Source organism: Accipiter gentilis, chromosome W (assembly GCF_929443795.1).
Source record: "Accipiter gentilis chromosome W, bAccGen1.1, whole genome shotgun sequence".
NCBI classification, from domain to species: domain Eukaryota; kingdom Metazoa; phylum Chordata; class Aves; order Accipitriformes; family Accipitridae; genus Astur; species Astur gentilis.
In genome coordinates, this window is record NC_064918.1 from 28510112 (window position 1) to 28534648 (window position 24537).

The following is a 24537-nucleotide window of genomic DNA, read 5'->3' on the forward strand; positions in this document are numbered from 1 at the left end:
TTCCATGGGGGCTCTGCTGGCTCTGAAAATATTTTCGACAGAGACTCGACCCGTCCCAAAAATATTTTCGACGAGGATTCGGCCCGTCACAAAAATATATTCGAAGGGGGCTCATCCGGCCCGGAAAATATTTTCAACGGGGGATTGGTTGGTCGAGTAAATATTTTTGAATGGGACTTGTCCGGCGCTGTAGAAATTTCAGATGGGGGATAGGCAGGCCCAGAAAATAATGTCGACGGGAGCTCGGCCAGTACCCAAAAAAAATTTCTATTGGGGCTCGGCCGGCCCCTAAATTATTTTCAACGGGGGTTCACCAGCACCGAAAATATTTTCGACGGGGACTTGGCCGGCTCTGAAAAAAATTTTGAGGTGGTTCGGCCGGCCCTGAAAAAATGTTCGACTGGGGATCGGTTTGTCCCAAAAATATTTTAGAATGGCACTTGTCTGGCGCTGTAAAAATTTCAGACGGGGGATAGGCAGGACCCGAAAATAATGTCGATGGGAGCTCGGCCGCTACCGAAAATATTTTCAACGGGGACTCGGCCTGTCCCAAAAATATTTTCGACTGGGGCTCAGCCGGCTCCGAAAATATTTTCGAAGGGGGCTCGGACTGCCCAGAAAAAATTTCCGACTGGAGCTCTGCGAGTACCAAAAATAATTTCGAAGGGGACTTGGCCCGTCCCAAAATTATTTTCGACGGCAGCTCGAACAGTACCAAAAATATTTTCGGCAGGGGCTCGGCAGGCTCCAAAACAAATTTTGACGGGGGTAGGCTGGCTCTGAAAATATTATTGACGGGGGCTCGGCCGGCTGTGAAAAAAATTTTAAGGTGGTTCAGCCGGCCTAGAAAAAATTTTTGACGAGGGATAGGTTTGTCCCGAAAATATTTTCTAATGGAACTTGTGCAGTGCCGTAAAAAATTTTGACGGAGGTTCGGCAGGCCCCGAAAATAATTTCGACAGGAGCTTGGCCGGTACCAAAAACATTTTCCACAGGGGCTCGGCCGTCCTCGAAGGAACATTTGACGGCGGTTGGCCGGCACCGAAAATATTTTCGACGGGGGCACGGCTGGCCCCGAAAATATTTTTCGACGGGGGCTCAGGCGGCTCTGAAAATAAATTTGAGGTGGTTCGTCCGACCGCGAAAAAATTTCTGACGGGGGCTAGGCCGGCCCAGTAAAAATTTCCGACTGGGGGTCAGCTGGACCTGAAATAATTTTCGTCAGGAGCTCAGCCGGCACCAAAAATATTTTCGACGGGGACTCGACCCTGTTGGGGGATGCAACGAGTCTACGGAATTCCTGACAGTTCGAGAACAGCGCAACCTTGAGCAGCTTGTAGTATAACCTTGAGCAGCTTGTAGTATATCCTTGAGAAGTCTGGAAAGATCCGAGAAGACCAGTACGAAAACAAGATAGTGATAAGAACCGTCCTGACAAACTCACCAATCATGAATTGTTACTTACTAACTAAGCCAATCATATACTAACACATACTCTGAAGAAGGGGATAAAAAGGTGTGTTAGAACAATAAAGTAGCCATTTTGCATGATCTATTATTTGTCGTGTCTGTCTCTACCGCGACAAATGGTGACCCCGATGCGCCTGAGCGAACAGATTATCTAACAGCGATAAATCCAGCACTAGCTAGAAGTATACTCAGCGGCGACGAGAGCTGCGGAAGAGTATACCGGCAGCGAGAAAAGCTGTGGAGACGGAGCCTGGTGAAGCTGAGAGCAGTGGAATCTGCCTGGTCCGGACCTGAGCCTAGACACCTAATAAGGTGAGCCACCGGGGACTAAACTGTTAGAATGGGGCAGCAATTAACAAAAGAAAAGGAGACGATTTTGTCTACCTGGAAAGCCCTATTAAAAAGAAAAGGGGTTAAAACCCCAGAACAAAGCCTGAAAAGGATTTTAATACGGTGTAAGATGCAAGGCTTTACAGCCACAACAGTTACTGCATTCAGTGTGGATGCATGGCAAGCAGTGGGCTGGAAAATGTTTGATGAGATCTCTAAAGGACAGAAAGAGCTCTGTAAGTCGGTGATCATATGGCATCTATTACGTGAGACCCTGAAGGAATGGAAAGCAGAATGTGATTCAAAAGATCAGCAAAAGAAAGATGAGAAATCAGAAACTGTTATCAATGAAAAAGTTTCTGCTCAAGTAACAGCTGCGGCCGATGCTGCAATATCAGCAGTTGTGGGCAGAAAACCCCTCACGAGCAAAATCAGATCATACCCTTATTCACCTCCTCCTCCTACGCCATTAATTACTTTACCGGGCGATGAGGGGCCCTCCTCACCTACTGGTGCGGCAGCGGAAGGGGTGACTCCATCAGCCCCCCCCAAGGAGAAAAATGCGGTGACTAACACTGAGCCGGAAAGTGCGGGCCGTAATGAAATTGAGGGCCAAAAGGACGGTAAGAGTCAAACCGAATATGAGGGCCAAACGGAAAGTGAGAGCCAAAATTAAACTGAGGCAGAAAAAGCTCTAATTGACGCTATGCGATCTCTGCAGCTCGCAGATAAAACCATACCGAAAGAATACCTGCCATGGACTCTCCCTCTGTCCACAGTAACTGTGGTCCCAAGATCCCCTGGTCAATTTTGGGAGGGAGTTAGAAGATGTGCTGCCGACTCTGGCAACTGGGATCTAGTAGAATGCCTCAGCCCGTGCTCTCTAACACCAGCATTTCTAAAGCCTCTAGATAACGCAGCAGAGGCTCCTGTTACATTTCCTGTTTTCAAAGCTGCTGCAGGCACAAACCTGCACGATGAGCACAATCCCATAGGCTGGAGAGTAGTGCAGGATTTGCAGACTAAAGTACAAAAATTTGGAATCAATTCTCCTGAGGTAATGCAACTTACTCGTATAATTAGCACAGATCTGCTGTGTCCATATGATATTATGCATCTAGCACAAGTGCTGTTTCAGCCCGTACAATTGCAAGTATTTCAATCCACCTGGAGGCAGATGGCACGCGCGGCGGCGCTGCATAATTCACGACTGCCACAGGACGACCCGAGATTAGGCCTTGGAGAGGATGCTTTGCTTGGTGAAGGGCAGTATAGTAACCCTCAGCTGCAGGCTACATGGCCTCTGATGGCTCTCAAACAAGCCCAAAATATAGGCCTTATGGCAATAAAGCGAACCATGGATATGGCAGCTCCGAAGCAAAAATACCTCACTATCCGTCAAGGCCCCACAGAACCCTTTTTACAGTTTGTAGAAAAAATATCTGCTGCCCTGGAAAAACAGGTAGAAGATGAGGTCTTAAGACAAATGCTATGCAAACAGTTGGTAAAAGATAATGCTAATGAGGACTGTCAAAAGATCATACAGGCTTTACCAGGAGATCCTTCTGTCCCTGACATGGTAGCTGCATGTTCTAAAGTTGGGACACTGGAACACACGGTGGCCACCCTAGCCAATGCTATGAGAAATTCTGGAAAGTGCTTTGGGTGTGGCAGTGAAGGGTGCATCATGGAACTTCTCCACACAAAACATCACCAGGTAAACAACCGGTGCACCACTCACTGGAGATTACTTGCAAGAAATGTGGGAAATTAGGACATTTTGCAAAACAGTGTCATTCCAAATTTCATGCTAATGGACAGCCGCTACAGGAAAACCACAAAACGAGTGCGAGAGGGCGCGCGAGGAGAACAAATCCCCTCCCGACAGCCGGCCAATTCCTCTCTGCGAACAATTGTCAGCTGCAACAGCTGGCTCAGCAGGGTTGGATGTATCCACCGCTGACACAGTAACTCTAGCCACGAAAGACATCATTAAGGTCCCTCTTAATGCAAGGGGTCCTATAGGACGGGGACTGAGTGCATTGCTACCGGGAAGATCAGGTAGCACGTTAAATGGAATAATCGTGCATGTGGGAGTTATTGATGCTGCTTTTACAGGTCAAATTTGCGCGATGATTTCGACCCCCTACCCACCAGTAACAATCCCTAAAGGTGCTCGCATTGCTCAACTTGTTCCTTTTTCGAGTTCTATTTCAAAAGCAGAACAGCGACTGCGATGCGATGGAGGCTTCGGCTCCACAGGACCCCCTCAGGTCTGCTGGTCTCAGACTGTCTCATTATCCTGACCACATATGACGTGCACACTGTCAAATCACGGAAGATCTCCGACTACAGTAAGGCTTGCAGGGCTCCTGGACACCGGAGCTGATGTGAGTATTATTGCCGATTATCTGTAGCCATCTACCTGGCCAACAGAGGAGGCTGGTATGGGAGTAGTGGGGCTGGGAGGATCCACACGTGCAAAGATAGCAGCCACTCCAGTTCTGATTACCAATCCTGAGGGCCAACAAGTAGTTATTAAACCATATGTGATGGCAGCTCCCCTCAATTTATGGGGGAGGGATTGCTTGTCGCAGTGGGGGGTGAGAATTATCACAGATTTTTAGCAGGGGCCACTGTGCTGCAGGGTGTTAGACAACCCATGCTTGTTTTAACTTGGTTAACAAATAACCCTGTGTGGGTGGATCAGTGGCCCCTACCAATTAAAAAAATTAAAGGCCCTGCAAGAATTGGTAGCAAAACAACTAGCTGCCGGACACATTGAACCATCTCACAGTCCGTGGAATACTCCAGTGTTTTGTGAAAAAAAAAGAAATCAGGAAAATGGCGATTTTTGCATGACCTGTGGCAAGTCAATGCTGTCATGGCCACGATGGGGGCTCTGCAACCAGGCATGCCTTCACCTGCCATGATCCCTCAAGATTGGGAAATCATTGTCATGGACCTTAAGGATTGGTGTTTTTTTTACAATTCCATTAGCTTCCCAAGACAAAAAAAAAAAAAAAAAAAAAAAAAATTAAAATATTTTTGCATTCTCTGTGCCTTCTATCAATCATGCAAAACCAGCAAAAAGATATCAATGGAGAGTTCTGCCGCAGGGCATGAAAAATTCACCAACCACTTGTCAATCGTTGGTTGCACAAGCTCTGTCACCTGTACGGGAAAAATTCCCTACTAGTTATAGTTATCACTATATGGATGACATTCTGTTAGCATCAGACAACAAGGAGGAGTTGAATGGCATGAAAATTTTGGCCACGAATTCACTACGACAATATGGGTTAGTTATTGCCCCTGAAAAAGAGCAAAAAATAGCACCCTGGAAATATTTGGGAATGACAATTACAAATAAGCAGGTTGTGCCCCAACCTGTGAAACTTAACCCTGCAGTTAAGACACTCAGTGATGTACAGAAATTAATGGGATCCTTGAATTGGATCAGGCCCTATCTTGGACCGACCAATTCGCAGTTACAACCTCTATTGGACTTATTAAAAAATTCCAATGATCCAACAGAACCCAGAATATTGAATAAGGAAGCGTTAAATGTAATTCACAGGGTGGAACAATGTATACACAAGAAATTTGTTTCTCAAATTGATCTGTCTCAATTGGTACAATTCTTTGTACTAATTGACAAAACTGTGACATTTGGTGCTTTGGTGCAGTGGAATTCTGAGTGGGATGACCCATTACATATTTTAGAATGGATGTTTTTGTCATTTCTGGCCACAAAAAACTGCTCCTGGCTTGTTTGAACTTATTGCTGATGTAATCATAAAAGCCAGAAAACGATGTGTAGAACTAACAGGACGTGATCCAGCTACTATTGTTTTACCTGTTCAAAATTGGTACTTTCAATGGTGTCTGGCAAACAATTACAAGCTGCAAGTGGCTATGGCGGGTTTTCAAGGACAGATCTCGTATCATCTACCGTCGCACCCGCTCCTGAAATTTGCTCGAGAAATACCATTTGGTCAGAAAAGCGTAAGCCAGCCGGAACCTGTGAAAGGCCCTACTGTCTTCACAGATGGTTCTGGAAAACAGGTAAAGCAGCAGTAGTATGGTATGAAAACAACAACTGGAACAGCAAAGTAGTGTATCAAAATGGTTCTCCACAAATAGTAGAGCTGCGTGCACATAGCACACTGAAGCAGCAGCTTCAAAAACAACAAGGGGGAATGATTGGGGAACCACCACAGGCATGTTTAGATAACGTGGTTTATGTTCTTAGCTTTCTCTATTATGGGGATAATTCTTCTCTACCTCCTTTTTTCAACACTTCTCTTTTTTCAACACAGAATTTACAAAGAGGCATCAAAGTACATGTTAAAGATTTAGTTACTGGTCAGTGGAGTGGACCATGTGAGCTGTTAACCTGGGGGCGAGGTTATGCTTGTGTTTCTACAGATACAGGCCCACAATGGACTCCCGCTTGATTTGTACGACCATCATCATCTGGAACATCCCAGAGGGTGCGGCAATATGAATACCACCTCAACCAAAACCTAAGTGTAGGTCACCTTGACCAATATAACAGGTCAAGATTCTCTGTGCATTGCAACCGCATCACAAAGTCCATGAACCAATAGACAGGATGACTATGACTCATGCAGCGCGCCTGGCCAGCGAGCGCATGCGTCATAGGTTGCAAATGAGGCGGATTTTTGGCACCCGCTGGCCACATGTGCTGAAATCCGTTCCTCTACAAATGTATAAATACCAGGATTTTCCGAAGAGCATCAGGCTGGTGTGCAGCAAAACCATAGTTGCCTCTGTAGGGACACCCACATAAAACTGACACCTACTGATTGCTGGGCTGAATTTGTGGAGCAAGACAGCACAAGAATGTACAGATGGTTCATCTACCTCACAGTCCTCAGATGGACGTAGTCATGGATACCACCGCAAACCAAAGAAAACATCTGGATGACCCTGGCTGACGTGACTGGACAAGATTGCTTATACCTTAGTACAGCAACACCAAGCAATCCCTTTTTCACAGGTTTAATAGGGGGTTACACTAACATCAACAAAGTTTAAGAACTTATTGATGGAGACCCCTGTGCAGCAGGTCATGGACTCAGTGGATGGGAATGCCTGGTTTTCACAGATCGGGCGTTAACCCTCATTGCCACCCCAGGAATCACAAATTCTGGGGTCCCTGAATACAGACTGGTGTAGTATTATCAGATTTACTGCTAGACATTGATAGTGTCAGACATGCTATGTTATAAAATAGAGCTGCAATTGATTTCTTGCTTTTAGCACAAGGACAAAGATATTTGAGGGTTGGGGATTGTCTGGATGGTTGATATCTCTGCTCAAGACTGTGGTGGTAGTGATCTTGATTGTGATAACTATGCTTCTAATGTTGCCCATAAATTCTGGGGACGTCCAAGAATTTAAGAAGGAAATGAGAAGTTTACTTGAGGACCCTCTAAGGGTCTCCGAAAGACTAGATCAATTTTTAGACCCTAGTGTTTACACCTGGGATGAAATTCAGGCTATCTTAAGAATACTCTTCACATCTGAAGAAAGGGATATGATTAGGAGATCAGGGATGAGACACTGGGACCAAAGACATCAACATAGGCCCCAGGGGGATGTGAAATAGCCCCTACAGAGACCAAGTTGGAACCGTCAGGTTGCGGGAGATAGAGTGTGAGTGATTTGAGAGACATGGTGATTTGGGGAGTGCGGGAAACGGTTCCCGGAGGTCAGGATGTAAATGGAGCCTTCGGTGAGTGTCAGAGGGGGGATGAAGCTCCGACTGACTAGTTGGAAAGATTGGAGAGAGGTTTGCAGTTGTGTTCTGGAGTTGGTCCTGGTGCAGCCGTGAGTCAAGCCCTGCTGAGGACACGGTTTGTGGCTAGATCGTAAGTGGACATAAGAGAGAAATTAGAGAAGTTAAAAGACTGGCAGGACAAAGGGTTAAATGAGTTGTTGAGAGAGACTCAGGGGGTGTATGTACGTGGAGATGAGGAAAGCCGATTGGACCGGAAAGTAGAGAAACAGGAGTTGAATGCTATTGCTGTGAGAAGAAAGGGCACTTGAAGCAGAGTTGTGGAAGGAAACAGTAGGATGAACAGATGTTTGGAGGTGAATGGGGGAGTCAGGGGCTCTGCTTATTAGGGACTGGAACATCTACGGAGCCCCGAGTGGAATTGAGGTTGAGTCCCCAAAGGGAGTGAATGGAGTTTTTAGTAGATGCAGGGGCCGAGGGATCCACCGTTCAGGGGCTGCCCTCCGGCTACACCCTTGCTGGGAACACCGTAAATATTGTAGGTGCAAAAAAGGAAACTTTTTGAGGTCCTTGGTGATTTGCTCTTGCTCCCTGGGGCGGAATACGGTTTGTTAAGAGGGGATTTGATTTTGAAATTGAACTTGAGCGTTCGCAGTCAGGGAGAGGAGTCCGGCTCCGTGCCGGCGCTGCAGTGGCAGCAGACAAGGTCCTTTGTTGCAGCAACAGCGGCAGCAGCAGTGGGGGCAGCCCCCCCCCCCCCAGGAGCAGCTGCCGCCTCTCCTCGCGCTGCAGGGCTGTAAGGAAAGTCAACTCTGTAAACAGCCAAAGAGAGTGGGGCTTTCTGTGTGACTGCTGTATCACTATCAATGAAAACAATTAAGATGGACTGTGCTACCACAATGGTTCACAGAGTCACCAAATCTATTTGGACAATCTTTAGAAAAAATTTTACAAGATTTCATTTTTACCCAGAGAAGTAAAGTTATTACAATATGTGGACGATCTATTAATAGCGGGAGAAACTAAAGAAGGAACCCAAGAAACCACTATTAAATTGTTAAACCCCCACAAACTAAAAAGGAAATTCGACAAATATTGGGATTACTAAGATGTTGTAGACCATGGCTTAAAAACTACAGTGAAAAGGTGAAATTAACTAATAACCAACTTAAATGGTCTACAGAAGATGAGCAGAAATTAGAGGAAATAAGAAGGGCATTAATACAAGCACCTGTATTAAGCCTCACAGATCTAACAAAAAACAAAACACCCCCCCCCCCCCCTTTTTTTTGTGAATAACCCTTGCTCAAGACTGGGCAGGAATTAAAAAAAAAAACCAACAAAAAACAAAACCTGTGAGGTATTGTTCTAAGTTACTTGATCCAGTAAGTAGAGAATGGCCTACTTGTCTCCAAGCTTTAGTCACTATGGCGTTATTAATGGAGGAAGTTAGAAAGATTACCTTTAATACCCCTTTAAAAGTGTATACTCCACATAATGTCAGAAGTGTTTACAACAGAAAGTGGAAAATGGCTAACATATAGCCAGATCCTAAAATATGAAACAATATTGATTGACTCCCCTAATTTAAAACTGAGGGTAACCTTTGCTCATATTCCAGCACATTTTGTTTGGAAAACCATCAAAAAAAATTACAACATAACTGCTTAAAGGTAATTGAGACCCAGACTAAAGTGAGACAATAATTAATAAGGACCTAAAACCTGTAGAATCAGAACCTCTAAACCCATCATGGTCAGCTCAGGCTTTTGAGCTCTATGCCCTATATAAGGCCCTAGAATTAATTAAAGAGAAAAAAAATGGGACTATATTTACAGATTACAAAAATACATATGGAGTTGTTCACACTTTTGGAAAAATTTGGAAAGAAAAAGGTTTAATTAATACTCAAGGGAGGAATCTTATACATCAGGAATTAATAACAAAAATTTTAAGAGCATTAAGAAAACCAAAGGAGATAACAGTGGTACATATGAGAGGACATCAAAGAAATATTAGATTACCGAATCAGAGGGAATAACTTGTCAAATAGAGAGGCCCAGGAAACAGCCCTGAGGACTCAGATCACTAAAAGTAACATAGTAATTTTCTTTGTGTTCCTATATAATGGTTCTAAGGGTAAAATATGTTGCTCTGCTGTAAAGCCTCTGTGCCAAGGAATTGTGTTTTGCCTCTGAATATTTAAGGTTGCCAATAAACTATTCTTGTTGGCAGGTTAATAAGAATATAAACACTATACAGTCCTGTGTTAATACCTAATTGTGTTTATAGGCAAAATTAAAAGACTTTGCTAGCTATCTGAAAAGTAATACTCATTTCAGGTTGTTAAAAATATATAACTATTTCAAACTAGTTACTTGCTTCTTACTTGATTTGGAAAAGGACTGTAAGTGATTAGGGTGAAAACCAATTCATATGGCTGTTATAGGTTGTCTCAGGTATTTATAACAGCATCTTTTTCAAATACTTTGGTAGTTGTTGTAGTACATATTTTGAAAATATTTCATTAAATTTATTAACTTAAGAAAGACAAATGAAAATTTATATATACACAAGGCTGCTTAACTTGTCAATAATGAATGTGAGACAGTGTCTATTGAAGAGTTACTTATGGAATATGACATATAGAATGCTAATATGCAGAGATATACTGAACCCTAGTAAACATTCATAACATTTTAAAAATCAATCAACAAGCAGCCACAGGAAAGAGGAAAATGGCTTATAGACCTTTTGAGAAAATACAAGTTGATTTCACTGAATTACCGAAGTGTCCTGGATTCAGCTGGGATAGAGTTAACTGTCTTCCTAGTAGCTGGTACAGTGCTATGTTTTGAGTTCAGTATGTGAAGAATGTTGATAACACTGATGTTTTCAGTTGTTGCTCGGTGGTGTTTAAACTGTAGTCAGGGATTTTTCAGCTTCTCATACCCGGCCAGCAAGAGGGCTGGAGGGGTGCGGGGGGGTTGGCGCGGAACGCGGCCGGAGCGGGTGGCCCAGACTGGCCGACGGGGTGTTCCGTGCCATGTAATGTCCCATCTAGTACAGGAACTGGGAAGTGGGGGGAATCGCCGCTTGGGGACTGGCTGGGTGTCGGTCGACGGGTGGTGAGCAATTGCCCTGCACATCATTTGTACATTCCAATCCTTTTATTACTACTGTTGTCATTTTATTAGTGTTATCATTATCATTATTAGTTTCTTCTTTTCTGTTCTATTAATCCGTTCTTATCTCAACCCAGGAGTTTTACTTCTTTTTCCCGATTTTCTCCCCCATCCCACTGGATGGGGGGGGAGTGAGTGAGCAGCTGCGTGGTGCTTAGTTGCTGGCTGGGGTTAAAACACAACAGTCCATTTTGACACACAACATGGGGCTCGGAGGGTTGAGATAACAACAAACCTGACCAGAGCTTGTTAAAACAAATTTGTTACCAATCCAACACCCCAAGGTTGAAGATGCATCAATCCATACCTACATAACTACCTTAGCAAAGGTCATGAGAAACAACGACCAGAAAGGAATAATAAAACAAACAGTCCCCTTGGGATTTCCTATTCATAAAATTGAGCCTAGAGACCACGTGCTGATAAAAACATGGAAAGAAACATCTCTAAACCCCCGCTGGGAAGGTCCGTTTCTTGTTCTTTTGACTACAGATACAGCCATCCGGACGGCGGAAAAGGGACGAACCCATGCTACTCAGGTTAAGGGACTGATCCACACTTCTCATTGGGAGGTGGCTAAGAACTCGGAGGACTTGAAGGTTACTTTGAAGAAAAAGAACCGATGAGTAAACCTGTGATCATCAACTGTATAAATCTAAATTGTAATTGCTATCCATTTGTATATTATAAGTGTATAATGTGTCAGGGAAAGTGGTGGAACCATTACCGTTATGGGTATTCCCCCAGAGGGGTTTGTCAAGAGTGTCACTATCGGGACAGGGAAAGCGGGGAAAAGAGACAGGCGAGGGAAATTGGGGAAAAGAGAGAAGCAACGGAAAAGATGGAAAAGAGAGTCCAGAGAAAATAGAGATGCGAGGGAATATAGAGTGAAAAGAGAGAGTTGAGGGAAAGCAAGGTAAAGTGACTGGTGAGGGAAAAGACAGGGGAAAGACAGAGTTGAGGAATTATAGGGAAAAAAAGGACTTGAGTGAAAGTGGGGATGAATAGACACCGAGGGAAGAGAGGTGAGAGACAAAGGCAGGTGGAAAGAGGGGAAGGAGACAAGCAATGGGAAAAAAATAGGGAAAGAGAGACTCCAGGGAAAGTGGTGAAAAGAGATACAAGAGGGAAAAGAGAGAGTTGAGGGATGGGAGGGAATAGAGGAAGGCGAGTGAAAGTTGGGGAAAACTAGACACCTAGGGAAGAGAGAGGTAAAAGTGACAGGCGTAGGAAATAAGGGGAAAGCGACAAGCAATGGGGGAAAAAGAGGGAAAAGAGAGAGTCCAGGGAAAGCGGGGGGGAAGAGACAGGCGAGGGAAAAAAAGAGGAAAAGAGAGAGTTGAGGGAAAGCAGAGTAAAATGACTGGTGAGGGAAAAGAGAGGGGAAAGACAGAGTTGAGGAATTACAGGGAATATAAGGAGGTGACTGAAAGTGGGGATAAATAGACACGGAGGGAAGAGAGGTGAGAGACACAGGCAAGTGGAAAGAGGGGAAAGAGACAAGAAATGGGCGGAAAAGTTGGAAAGGGAGAGTCCAGGGAAGCAGGGAAAAGAGACAGGCGAGGGAACCGAGAGGGAAAAGATATAGTTGAGGGATGGGGGGGATAGAGGAAGACGAGTGAAAGTGGGTAAATAGACACCGAGGGAAGAGAGGTAAAAGTGTCAGGCGAGGGAAATGAGGGGAAAGAGAAATGGAATGGGGAGACAAACGGGAAGGAGAGAGTCCAGGGAAAAAAGAGAGGGAAAAGAGAGACGTGAGTGAAATTGGGAAACATAGACACTGAGAGAAGAGAGGTAAAAGAGATAGGCTAGGGAAATTCGGGAAAAATGACAAGCAATGGAAAAGATGGAAAAGAGAGTCCAGAGAAAAGAGAGATGCGAGGGAAAATGGAGTGGAGAGAGAGAGTTGAGGGAAAGCAGCGTAAAGTGACTGGTGAGGGAAAAGAGAGGGGGAAGACAGAGTTGAAGAATTATTGGGAAAATAAGGAGGTGAGTGAAAGTGGGGATAAATAGACACCGAGGGGAGAGATGTGAGAGACACAGGAAAGTAAAAAGAGGGGGAAGAGAGAAGCAATGGAGGAAAAAAGTTGGAAAAGAGAGAGTCGAGGGAAAGTGGGGAAAAGAGACAGGCGAGGGAAAGGCAGGGGAAAGAGAGAGTTGAGGGATGGAGGGAATAGAGGAAGGTGAGTGGAAGTAGGACAGTTAGACGCCTAGGAAAGAGAGAGAGTAAAAGTGTCACACGAGGGAAATGAGGGGAAAGAGACATGGAAGGGGGAGACAAAGGGGAAAGAGAGAGTCAAGGGAAAGCGGGGGGGGAATACAGGCAAGGGAAAAGAGAGAGAAGAGAGGTGAGTGAAATTGGAAAAAAAACCACTGAGGGAAGAGACGTAAAAGAGACAGGCGAAGGGAAAGAGGGAAAAGAGACAAGCGAGGGGAAAAGAGGGAAAAGAGACAAGCAAGGGGAAAGGTGGAAAAGAGAGTCCAGAGTAAAGAAACAGCAGAGGGAACTGAGAAAGAAAAGAGGGAGTTGAGGGAAAGCAGAATAAAGTGACTGGTGAGGGTAAAGAGGAAGAGTTCATGGAAATAGGGGAAAGAAGGAAAAGAGACAGGCAAGGGTGGGGAGAGGATAAAAGAGGAAGTTGACGAATGGGAGGGAATAGAGAAAGGTGAGCAAAAGTGGGAAAATTAGAGAGCGAGATAAAGAGAGGTAAGAGAGACAGATAGGGGGAAAGAGGGAAAAGAGAAAAGCAAGGGAAAGGATGGAAAAGAGGGAGTCCAGAGTAAAGACACAGGAGAGGGGGGAAAGAGGGAGTTGGGGGAAAGTAGGGAAAAGTGACAGGCGAGGGTAAGAGAGAGTTGAGGGATGTGATGGAATATAGGAAGGCATGTGAAAGTGGGAAAACTAGACAACGAGGGAAGGGAGGTAAAAGAGACAGGCGAAGGAAATGAGGGAAATGAGATAAGCAAGGAAAAGTATTGAAAAGAGAGTCCAGAGAAAAGAGACAGGAGAGGGAAAAGAGAGGGAAAGAGTTGAGGGATGGGAGGGAATAGAGGAATGCGTGTGAAAGTGGGAAAATTACAGACCGAGGGAAATAGAGGCAAAAGAGACAGGTGAGGGGAAAGAGGGACAAGAGACAAGCGAGGGAAAAGGTGGAAAAGAAAGAGTCCAGAGTATAGAGACAGGAGAGAGAAAAGAGAGGGAAAAGAGAGGGTTGGGGGAAACAGGGAAACGTGAAAGGCGAGGGAAAGAGAGACTTGAGGGATGGGAGGGAATAGAGGAATACGAGTGAATGCGGGAAAAGTAGACACCGAGGGAAGAGAGGTGAGAGACACAGGAGAGTGGAAAGAGGGGAAAGAGACAAGCGCGGGAAAAAGAGGCGATGAGGGAGTTGAGGGTTAGCAGGGGAAAGTGACTGGTGAGGGTAAGGAGGGAAGAGTTCATGGAAATGGGGAAAAAAGGGAAAAGAGACAGGCAAGGGGGAAGAGAGGTAAAAAGACGGCGTTGACGAACTGGAGGGAATAGAGGAAGGCGAGCAGAAGTGGGAAAATTAGAGACCGAGTAAAGAGAGGTAAAAGCAACAGGCGAGGGAAAAAAGGGAAAAGAGACAAGTGAGGGAAAGAATGTAAAAGAGAGAGTCCAGAGTAAAAAAGACAGGAGAGGGAAAAGACAGAGTTGGCAGAAAGCAGGGAAAAGTGACAGGTGAGGATAAGAGACAGCTGAGGGATGGGAGGGAATAGAGGAAAGTGAGTGAAAGTGGGAAAAATTAGAGACCGAAGGTGTTGGGAACTGGCTTGCTGAAAAAGGACATGGGCCTGTGGAAAAGTTGTGCGAGCAGAGTTCTGTGTGAAAGAATGTCAGTTTGAGCAGCAAGATTAGGCCTTGGCCGAAAATAGCTGGCTCTACTGATAGCAGGAGAAAAACAGCAGCTGGTCTTGCCGTTATCGGGAGAAAAATAAAGACAGTGTGACCTTGGCATAACTTCACAAGTAACTTTTGAAGAAGTTCTCATGAGAAAGTTACTGAACACGCATAGCTGCTAGCCACAAGTGGGTGTGTTTTAGTAATGAATAAACATTAGCAATGTACCAATCATATTAGGACTAGTAGGCATAATTATCGCAAACTGTATAAATATGAGCTATGCGTGCAAATAAAGTTGAATCACTTCTATCACTCATATTGGGTCAATTTATGTGCATTCCTCCGCTGCTCCAACACGAAGGAAAGGTATTGACGCAGGAGAGGGAAAAGAGAGGGAAAAGAGAGAGTTGGGGGAAAGCAAGAAAGTGACAGGCGAAAAAAAAAGAGGGAAAGAGAGAGCTGAGGGATACGAGGGAATAGAGGAAGGTGAGTGAATGTGGGAAAATTAGAGACCGAGGGAAATAGAGGCAAAAGAGACAAGCGAGGGGAAATCGGGAAAAGAGACTAGCAAGGCAAAAGATGGAAAAGAGAGAGACCAGCGTAAAGAGTACAATTGGGGGTACCGTTAATAGCCCGAATTGTCGGAAAGGGACGACAGGCCTACCCCAAGCATCAGGTAGGGATGGTGGCCCTATCCCTGAAGGGTCAGGTAAAGAGGGCGGGTCTACCCCCACGCACCCGTAGGGACAGCAGGTGTACCCCGGAGCACCAGTAGGGGTTTCGGTACTACCCCACAGTATCAGTGCCATTCCGGCACTACCCCGGACCATCAGTAGGGGCACCAGTACAACCCCTGAGTATCAGTGTGGGTACCGGTAATACCCCGGAGCACCAGTAAGGTTTCCGGTACTACCCCGGAGTATCAGTGGCGGTTCCGGTCATACCCCGGAGTATCAGTGGGGTTCCGGTACTAGCCCGAATTGTCGGAAAGAAACAACAGGCCTAGCCCGGAGCGTCAGGTAGGGATAGCGGCCCTATCCCTGAGGGTCAGGTAAAGAGGGCGGGTCTACCCTTGCGCGTCCATAGCGACAGCAGGTGTACCCCGCAGTGTCAGGTAGACACGCCAGGCCATAGCAACAGCAGTTGTACCCCGGAGCGTCAGGTAGACACGCCAGGCCTACCCCAGAGCATCACGTTGGGATACCAGGCATATCCCGCAAAGTCAGGAAGGGAGCGTGGGCCTAATGCCAAGAGCTAGTTGGGACAGCACGTGTACCTGGAGCACCAGTAGGGGTTCTGGTACTACCCGGGAGTATCATTGGGTGTTCCGGTACTACCCCGGACTACCAGTGGGCGTACCGTTACTACCCCGGAGCATCAGTAGGGGTTCCGGTACTACCATATAGCATTAGGTAGGGATACCGAACCTATCCACGAAGGTCAGGTAGGGAGGGCGGGTCTAAACACTAGCGCTAGTAGAGACAGCAGGTGTACCCCGGAGCAGCAGTAGGGCTTCCGGTAGTACACGGGATTACCGGTGGGGGTACCGGTACTACCCTGGAGTAGCGGCGGGGTTCCGGTAGTACCCCAGAGTATCATTGGGGTTCTGGTAGTACCCCGGAGTACCAGTCGGCGTACCGTTACTACCCTGGAGTATCAGGAGGATTCTGGCACTACCCTGTAGCAGCAGTAGGGGCACCAGTACTACCCCTGAGTATCAGTGGGGGTTCCGATAATACCCCGGAGCACCATTAGGGGCACTGGTAGTACGCCGGAGTACCGATGGGGGTACCGGTAGCATCTGGAGCACCATAAGGGGAAAGGGTACAACCCCGGAGTACCGGTGGGGGTACCAGTAATACCCCGGAGTACTACTGGGGGTACCGGTACTAGCCTGAAGTTTCAGAAAGGAATGACAGGCCTACCCCGGAGCATCAGGTGGGGATAGCGGCCCTACCCCTGAGGGTCAGGCAAAGAGGGCGGGTCTACCCCCGCGCGCCTGTAGCGACAGCAGGTGTACCCCAGAGCACCAGTAGGGGTTCCGGTACTACCCCAGAATATCAGTGCGATTCCGGCACTACCCCAGAGCACCAGTAGGGGCACCAGTACTACCCCTGAGTATCAGTGGGGGTTCCGGTAATACCCCAGAGCACCAGTAGGGTTTCCTGTACTACCCCAGAGTATCAGTGGGAATTCTGGCACTACCCTGGAGTATCAGTGGGGTTCCGGAACTACCCCGGAGCATCAGTAGGATTCCGGCACTACCCCAGAGTACCAGTAGGAGTTCCGGTACTTCACCGGAGTATCAGTGGGATTCCTGCAGTTCCCCAGAGCATCATTAGAGGCACCAATACTACCACAGAGTACCAGTGGGGGTACCGTTACTACCCCAGAGTACAAGTGGGGGTACCAGTACTAGCCTGAATTGTCGGAAAGGGATGACAGGCCTACCCCAGTGCATCAGGTTGATATACTGTGCCTATCAGGGAACGTCAGGTAGGAGGGCGGGTCTAACCCTGAGCGCTAGTAAGGTCAGTAGGTGTACCTGGAGTACCAGTAGGGGTTCCGGTAGTACCCTGTACTAGCAGTAGGTGTACCGGTACTACGCCGGAGTATCAGTGGGATTCCAGCACTACCCCAGAGCACCAGTAGGGGTTTCGGTATTACCATGGAGCATTAGGTAGGGATACCGGGCCTATCCGGGAAGGTCAGACATGGAGGGCGGGTCTAACCCCAAGAGATAGTAGGTACAGGAAGTGTACCCCAGATCAGCAGTAGGGCTTCCGGTAGTACCCCGGAGTAGCAGTAGGGGTTCGGGTACTACCCCGGAGAATCAGTGCGATTCTGGCTCTACCCCAGAGTAACAGTAGGGCTTCCAGTACCAACCCAGAATACCGGTGGGGGTATCGGTAATATCCCAGAGTACTAGTAGGGTAACCACTAGCACCCTGGAGCACCATTAGGGGCACCGGTTCTACCCCGGAGTACCAGTGGGGTTCTGGTAGTATTCCGGAGTATCAGTGGGAGTACCAGTACTACCCTGGTGTACTAATGGGGGTACCGGTACTAGCCCGAAGCATCTTAAAGGGACGACAGTCCTACCCCGGAGCATCAGGCAGGGATATCACCCCTATCCCTGACGGTCAGGTAAAGAGGGCTGTTCTACCACCACGCACCCGTAGGGAAAGCAGGTGTACCACAGAGCACCAGTAGGGGTTCCAGTACTACCCCGGATCACCATTAGGCGTTCAGGTACTACCCCGTAGTACCAGTAGCGGTTCCGGTACTTCCCCAGAGTATCATTTGGATTCTGGCAGTACCCCGGAGGACCATTAGGGGCACCAGTACTACCCTGGAGTACCGGTGAGGATACCGGTAATATCCCAGAGTACCGGTGGGGCACCAGTAGTATTCCGGAGTATCAGTGGGGTTCCTGTAGTACCCAGGAGTATCAGTGGGGGTACCGGTACTACCCCAGAGCATCAGTAGGGGTTCCGGTACTACCATAGAGCATTAGGTAGGGATACCGGGCATATCCGGGAAGGTCAGGTAGGGAGGCCAGGTCTAACCCCGAGCGCTAGTAGGTACAGCAGGTGGACCCCAGAGCAACTATAGGACTTCCGTTACTACCCCAGATTACCGGTGGGTGTGTTGGTATGCCCCCGGACTACCGGTGGGGTTCCAATAGTATCCCGGAGTAACAGTAGGGGTTCCGGTACTTCCCTAGAGTATCAGTGAGATTCCGGCATTACTCCGGTGTCCCATTAGGGGCACCGGTACTAGCCCGCAGTATCAGTGGGTTTCTGGCAGTACCCCGTAGCATCATTAGGGGCACTGGTACTACCCCGGAGCACCAGTGGGCGTACCACTACTAGCCCAAATTGTCGGAAAGGGACGCCAGGCCTACCCCGGAGCATCAGGTTGGGATACCAGGCATATCCCGCAAAGTCAGGAAGGGAGAGTGGGTCTAACCCCAAGCGCTAGTAAGGACAGCAGGTGTATCTGGAGCACCAGTAGGGCTTCCGGTACTTCCCTGGACTAGCAGTAGGGGTACCGGTACTACCCTGGAGTATCAGTGGGATTCCGGCACTACCCCGGAGTACCAGTACGGGTTCCTGTACTACCCCGGAGTATTAGTGGGGGTTCCGGTACTACCATGGAGCATTAGGTAGGGATACCACGCCTATCCGGGAAGGTCAGGTAGGGAGGGCCGGTCTAACCCCGAGCGCTACTAGGGACAGCAAGTATACACCGGAGCAGCAGTAGGGCTTCCGGTACTACCCCAGACTGGCAGTAGGGGTTCGGGTACTACCCCAGAGAATCAGTGGGATTCCCTCACTACCCCAGAGTACCAGTAGAGCTTCTGGTACTATTTCGGAGTACTGGTGGGGGTACCGGTAATATCCTGGAGTACTAGCGGGGGTACCGGTAATATCCTGGAGTACTAGCAGGGTTACCGCTAGCACCCTGGAGCACCATTAGGAGCACCGGTTCTACCCTGGAGTACCAGTGGGGTTCTGGCAGTACTCTGGAGTATCAGTGATGTTCCGTTAGTACACTGGAGTATCAGTGGGGGGTACCGGTACTACCCCGGAGTACTAGTAGGGTTTCTGGTACTAGCCCAAAGTTTCGGAAAGGGACACCAGGCCTACCCCTGGGCATGAGGTAGGGATACCAGGCCTAGAGCCAGGGGTCAGGGAATAAGAGACGGTCGATCCCCGTGCGCCCGTAGGAAAAGTAGGCCTACCTGCGAAACTCATAGCCGTTCCAGTACTACCCCGAAGTACCAGTGGGCGTACCAGTACTACCCCGGAGTACTAGTGGGGTTTCTGATACTAGCCCGAAGTCTCGGAAAGGGATGATAGGCCTACCCCGGAGCATCAGGTTAGGGATATCGCCCCTATCCCTGAGGGTCAGGTAAAGAGGGCAGGTCTACCACCGCGCACCGTAGGGACAGTAGGTGTACCCCGGAGCACCAGTAGGGGTTCCGGTACTACCCCGGAGTACCAGTAGGGGTTCCGGTACTTCCCCAGAGTATCCGTGGGATTCCGGCAGTACTCCGGAGTACCATTAGGGGCACCGGTACTACCCTGGAGTATCAGTAGGCGTTCCGGTACTACCATAGAGCATTAGGTAGGGATACTGGGCCTATCTGGGAAGGTCAGGTAGGGAGGGCGGGTCTAACCCTGAGCACTACTAGGGACAGAAGGTGGACCCCAGAGCACCTATACGGCTTCAAGTACTACCCTGGATTACTGGTTGGTGTACCAGTACTCCCCCAGACTACAGGTGGGGTTCCGGTAGTATCCCGGAGTACCGGTGGGGGTAACAGTAATGTCCCGGAGTACCGGTGGGGATATCGGTAGCACCCTGGAGCACCATTAGGGGAAAGGGTACTACCCTGGAGTACCGGTGTGGGTACCGGTACTACCCCGGAGTACTAGAGGGCATACCGGTACTACCCCAGAGTACAATTGGGGGTACCAGTTGTAGCCTGGAGCACCATTAAGGGTTGCGGTACTACCCCGTAGTACCATTAGGAGTTCCGGTACTACCCTGGAGTACCAGTGGGATAATGGCAGTACCACGGAGCATCATTAGGGGCACCGGTACTACCCTGAAGTACCAGTGACTGTACCGGTACTAGCCCGAATTTTCGGAAAGGGATGACAGGCCTACCCCGGAGCATCAGGTAGGGATAGCGGCCCTAACCCTGAGGGTCAGGTAAAGAGGGTGGGTCTTCCCCCACGTGCCCGTAGCGACAGCAGGTGTACACCGGGGCATCAGGCAGAGATGCCAGGACTACGCGGGAGCATCAGGTTGGGATACCAGGCATATCCCGCAAAGTCAGGAAGGGAGAGTGGGTCTAACCGCAAGTGCTAGTAGGGACAGCAGGTGTAACTGGAGTACCAGTAGGGCTTCCAGTACTTCCCCAGACTAGCAGTAGGGGTACCAGTGCTATCCCGGAGAATAAGTGGGATTCCGGCTCTATCCCAGAGTACCAGTAGGGGTTCCAGTACTACCCCGGAGTACCAGTGGGTGTATCGGTAATATCCAAGAGTACTAGTAGGGTTACTGCTAGCACCCTGAAGCATCATTAGGGGCATTGCTTCTACCCCGGAGTACCAGTGGGGTTCCGGTAGTATTCTGGAGTATCAGTGGGAGTACCGGCACTACCCAGGAGTACTAATGGGGGTACCGGTACTAGCCTGAATTCTCTGAAAGGGATGACAGGCCTACCCCGAAGCATCAGGTAGGGATGGTGGCCCTATCCCTGAGGGTCAGGTAAAGAGGGTGGGTCTACCCCCGCACACCCGTAGAAACAGCAGGTATACCCCGGAGCACCAGTAGGGGTTCCGGTACTTCCCCAGAGTATCAGTAAGATTCTGGCAGTACCCCAGATCACCATTAGGGGCACCGGTTCTACCCTGGAGTACCAGTGGGGTTCCGGTAGTACTCCGGAGTATCACTGGGAATGCTGTTATTACCCCGGAGTACTAATGGGGGTACCGGTACTAGCCTGAAGTTTCAGAAAGGGACGACAGGCCTAGCACGGAACAGCAGGCAGAGATATTGCCCCTATCCCTGACGGTCAGGTAAAGAGGGCGGGTCTACCCTAGCACATCCGTAGGGACAGCAGGTGTACCCCGTAGTACCAGTAGGGGTTCCGATACTTCCCCTGAGTATCATTTGGATTCCGGCAGTACCCCGGAGCACCATTAGGGGCACCGGTACTACCCCGGAGTACTGGTGAGGGTACTGGTAATATTCCAGAGTACCGGTGGGGCTCCGGTAGTATTCCGGAGTATCAGTGGGGTTCTGGTAGTACCCAGGAGTATCAGTGGGCGAACCGGTACTATCCCAGAGTATCAGGGGGGGGTCCGGTACTACCATAGAGCATTAGGTAGGGATACCGGGCCTATCCGTGAAGGTCAGGTAAGGAGGGCGGGTCTAACCCTGAGCGCTAGTAGGGACAGCAGGTGGACCTCGGAGCACAAGTAGGGGTTCCGGTACTACCCCAGATTACCGGTGGGTGTACCGGTACTCCCCCGGACTACCACTGGGGTTCCGGTAGTATCCCGGAGTACCATTGGGCATACCGGTACTACCCCGGAGTATCAATAGGATTCCGGCAGTACCCCGGATCACCATTCGGGGCATCGGTACTACCTCGGAATACCAGTGGGCGTACCGGTACTCCACCATAGTATCAGTGGGGGTTCCAGTACTAGCCCGAATTGTCAGAGACGACAGGCCTACCCCGGAGCATCAGGTAAGGATAACGGCCCTATCCCTGACGGTCAGGTAAAGAGGGCGGGCCTAACCCCGCGCGCCCATAGCAACAGCAGGTGTACCCCGGAGCGTCAGGTAGAGACGCCAGGCCTACGCTGGAGCATCAGGTTGGGATAGCGCTAGTAGGGACAGCACGTGTACCTGGAGAACCAGTAGGGGTTCTGGTACTACCCCAGAGTAGCAGTAGGGGGGGCGGTACTACCCGGGAGTATCATTGGGTGTTCTGCTACTACCCCGGACTACAAGTGGGGGTACCATTACAACCCCGGAGCATCAGTAGGGTTTCCAGTAGTACCATATAGCATTAGGTAGGGATACTGGGCCTATCCGGGAAGGTCAGGTAGGGAGCGCGGGTCTACACCCTAGTGCTACTAGAGACAGCAGGTGTACCCCAGAGCAGCAGTAGGGGTTCTGGTACTTCCCCACAGTATCAGTGGGATTCCGGCAGTACCCCGTAGCACCATTAGGGGCACTGGTAGTACCCCGGAGTACCAGTGAGCGTACCGGTACTAGCCCGAATTGTGGGAAAGGGATGACAGGCCTACCCTGGAGCAACAGGTAGGGATAGCGGCCCTATCCCTGAGGGTCAGGTAAAGAGGGCGGGTCTACCCCCGCGCGCCCATAGCAACAGCAGTTATACCCCGGAGCGTTCAGGTATAGACGCCAGGCCTATCCCGGAGCATCAGGTTGGGATACCAGGCATATCTAGCAAAGTCAGGAAGGGAGAGTGGGTCTAACCCCAAGCGCTAGTAGGGACAGCAGGTGTACCTGGAGCACCAATAGGGGTTCCGGTACTACCCTGGAGTACCAGTAGGGTGTAGGGTTTAGGGATTAATCTGTGCGGGGCCCGGACGACGGAACACCAATGTGATGATTAAACTCGCCAGTTTATTGAGCTTAGCTGATCATTTTTATACAATTCTCTAAGTTGTTCAGAAACTTTGATTGGCTTCTACATGCAAGCATTTGGTGTCCACACGCACAAGCATAAGCGGTGATTGGTTACATCGGTATTGTCCACATGCACAAACACAAGACATAATTGGTTGTGTTAATTAAAACATACAAGACTTGTCTTAGTCCAATTGGTCAAGATAAGCCCCTGAATTGAGGTTGTTTGTGCCAAGTTCCCTTTATCGTGGAATGTGCACCTGTGTTTTTCTAATTGGGATCTTTCCTCTTCCATCTTCTTGTTTATCCTGTTCAAGGCCTTCTAAAGGCACCTGGAATGGTCTTGTGACCATGAGCTATTTTCAGGCCCAATAATTAAGTTCCATATAACTGAACCCTACATCTCCCCCTCTCTTTCTTTTTTTTTTTTTTTTTTTTTTTAACATATTGCTGTCTTGTTCCGCAAACTTAGCCCAGCAATCAGTAGGTGTCAGTTTTATGTGGGTGTCCCTACAGAGGCAACTATGGTTTTGCTGCACACCAGCCTGATGCTCTTCGGAAAATCCCGGTATTTATACATTTGTAGAGGAATGGATTTCAGCACATGTGGCCAGCGGGTGCCAAAAATCCGCCTCATTTGCAACCTATGACGCATGCGCTCGCTGGCCAGGCACGCTGCATGAGTCATAGTCATCCTGTCTATTGGTTCATGGACTTTGTGATGCGGTTGCAATGCACAGAGAATCTTGACCTGTTATATTGGTCAAGGTGACCTACACTTAGGTTTTGGTTGAGGTGGTATTCATATTGCCGCACCCTCTGGGATGTTCCAGATGATGATGGTCGTACAAATCAAGCGGGAGTCCATTGTGGGCCTGTATCTGTAGAAACACAAGCATAACCTCGCCCCCAGGTTAACAGCTCACATGGTCCACTCCACTGACCAGTAACTAAATCTTTAACATGTACTTTGATGCCTCTTTGTAAATTCTGTGTTGAAAAAAGAGAAGTGTTGAAAAAAGGAGGTAGAGAAGAATTATCCCCATAATAGAGAAAGCTAAGAACATAAACCACGTTATCTAAACATGCCTGTGGCGGCTCCCCAATCATTCCCCCTTGTTGTTTTTGAAGCTGCTGCTTCAGTGTGCTATGTGCACGCAGCTCTACTATTTGTGGAGAACCATTTTGATACACTACTTTGCTGTTCCAGTTGTTGTTTTCATACCATACTACTGCTGCTTTACCTGTTTTCCAGAACCATCTGTGAAGACAGTAGGGCCTTTCACAGGTTCCGGCTGGCTTAAGCTTTTCTGACCAAATGGTATTTCTCGAGCAAATTTCAGGAGCGGGTGCGACGGTAGATGATACGAGATCTGTCCTTGAAAACCCGCCATAGCCACTTGCAGCTTGTAATTGTTTGCCAGACACCATTGAAAGTACCAATTTTGAACAGGTAAAACAATAGTAGCTGGATCACGTCCTGTTAGTTCTACACATCGTTTTCTGGCTTTTATGATTACATCAGCAATAAGTTCAAACAAGCCAGGAGCAGTTTTTTGTGGCCAGAAATGACAAAAACATCCATTCTAAAATATGTAATGGGTCATCCCACTCAGAATTCCACTGCACCAAAGCACCAAATGGCACAGTTTTGTCAATTAGTACAAAGAATTGTACCAATTGAGACAGATCAATTTGAGAAACAAATTTCTTGTGTATACATTGTTCCACCCTGTGAA

The 24537-nt window shown here is 48.4% G+C and overlaps 1 long non-coding RNA gene across 1 annotated transcript in view; it reads right to left on the minus strand.

The window, feature by feature from the left end:
* Positions 1 to 24537, minus strand: part of LOC126035527 (uncharacterized) — a 73434-nt gene that overhangs the window by 40017 nt on the left and 8880 nt on the right. The window contains exon 2 of the long non-coding RNA XR_007504970.1: positions 23443 to 23788. This is a non-coding gene — a long non-coding RNA (uncharacterized LOC126035527). The remainder of the gene's footprint in view (positions 1 to 23442; positions 23789 to 24537) is intronic.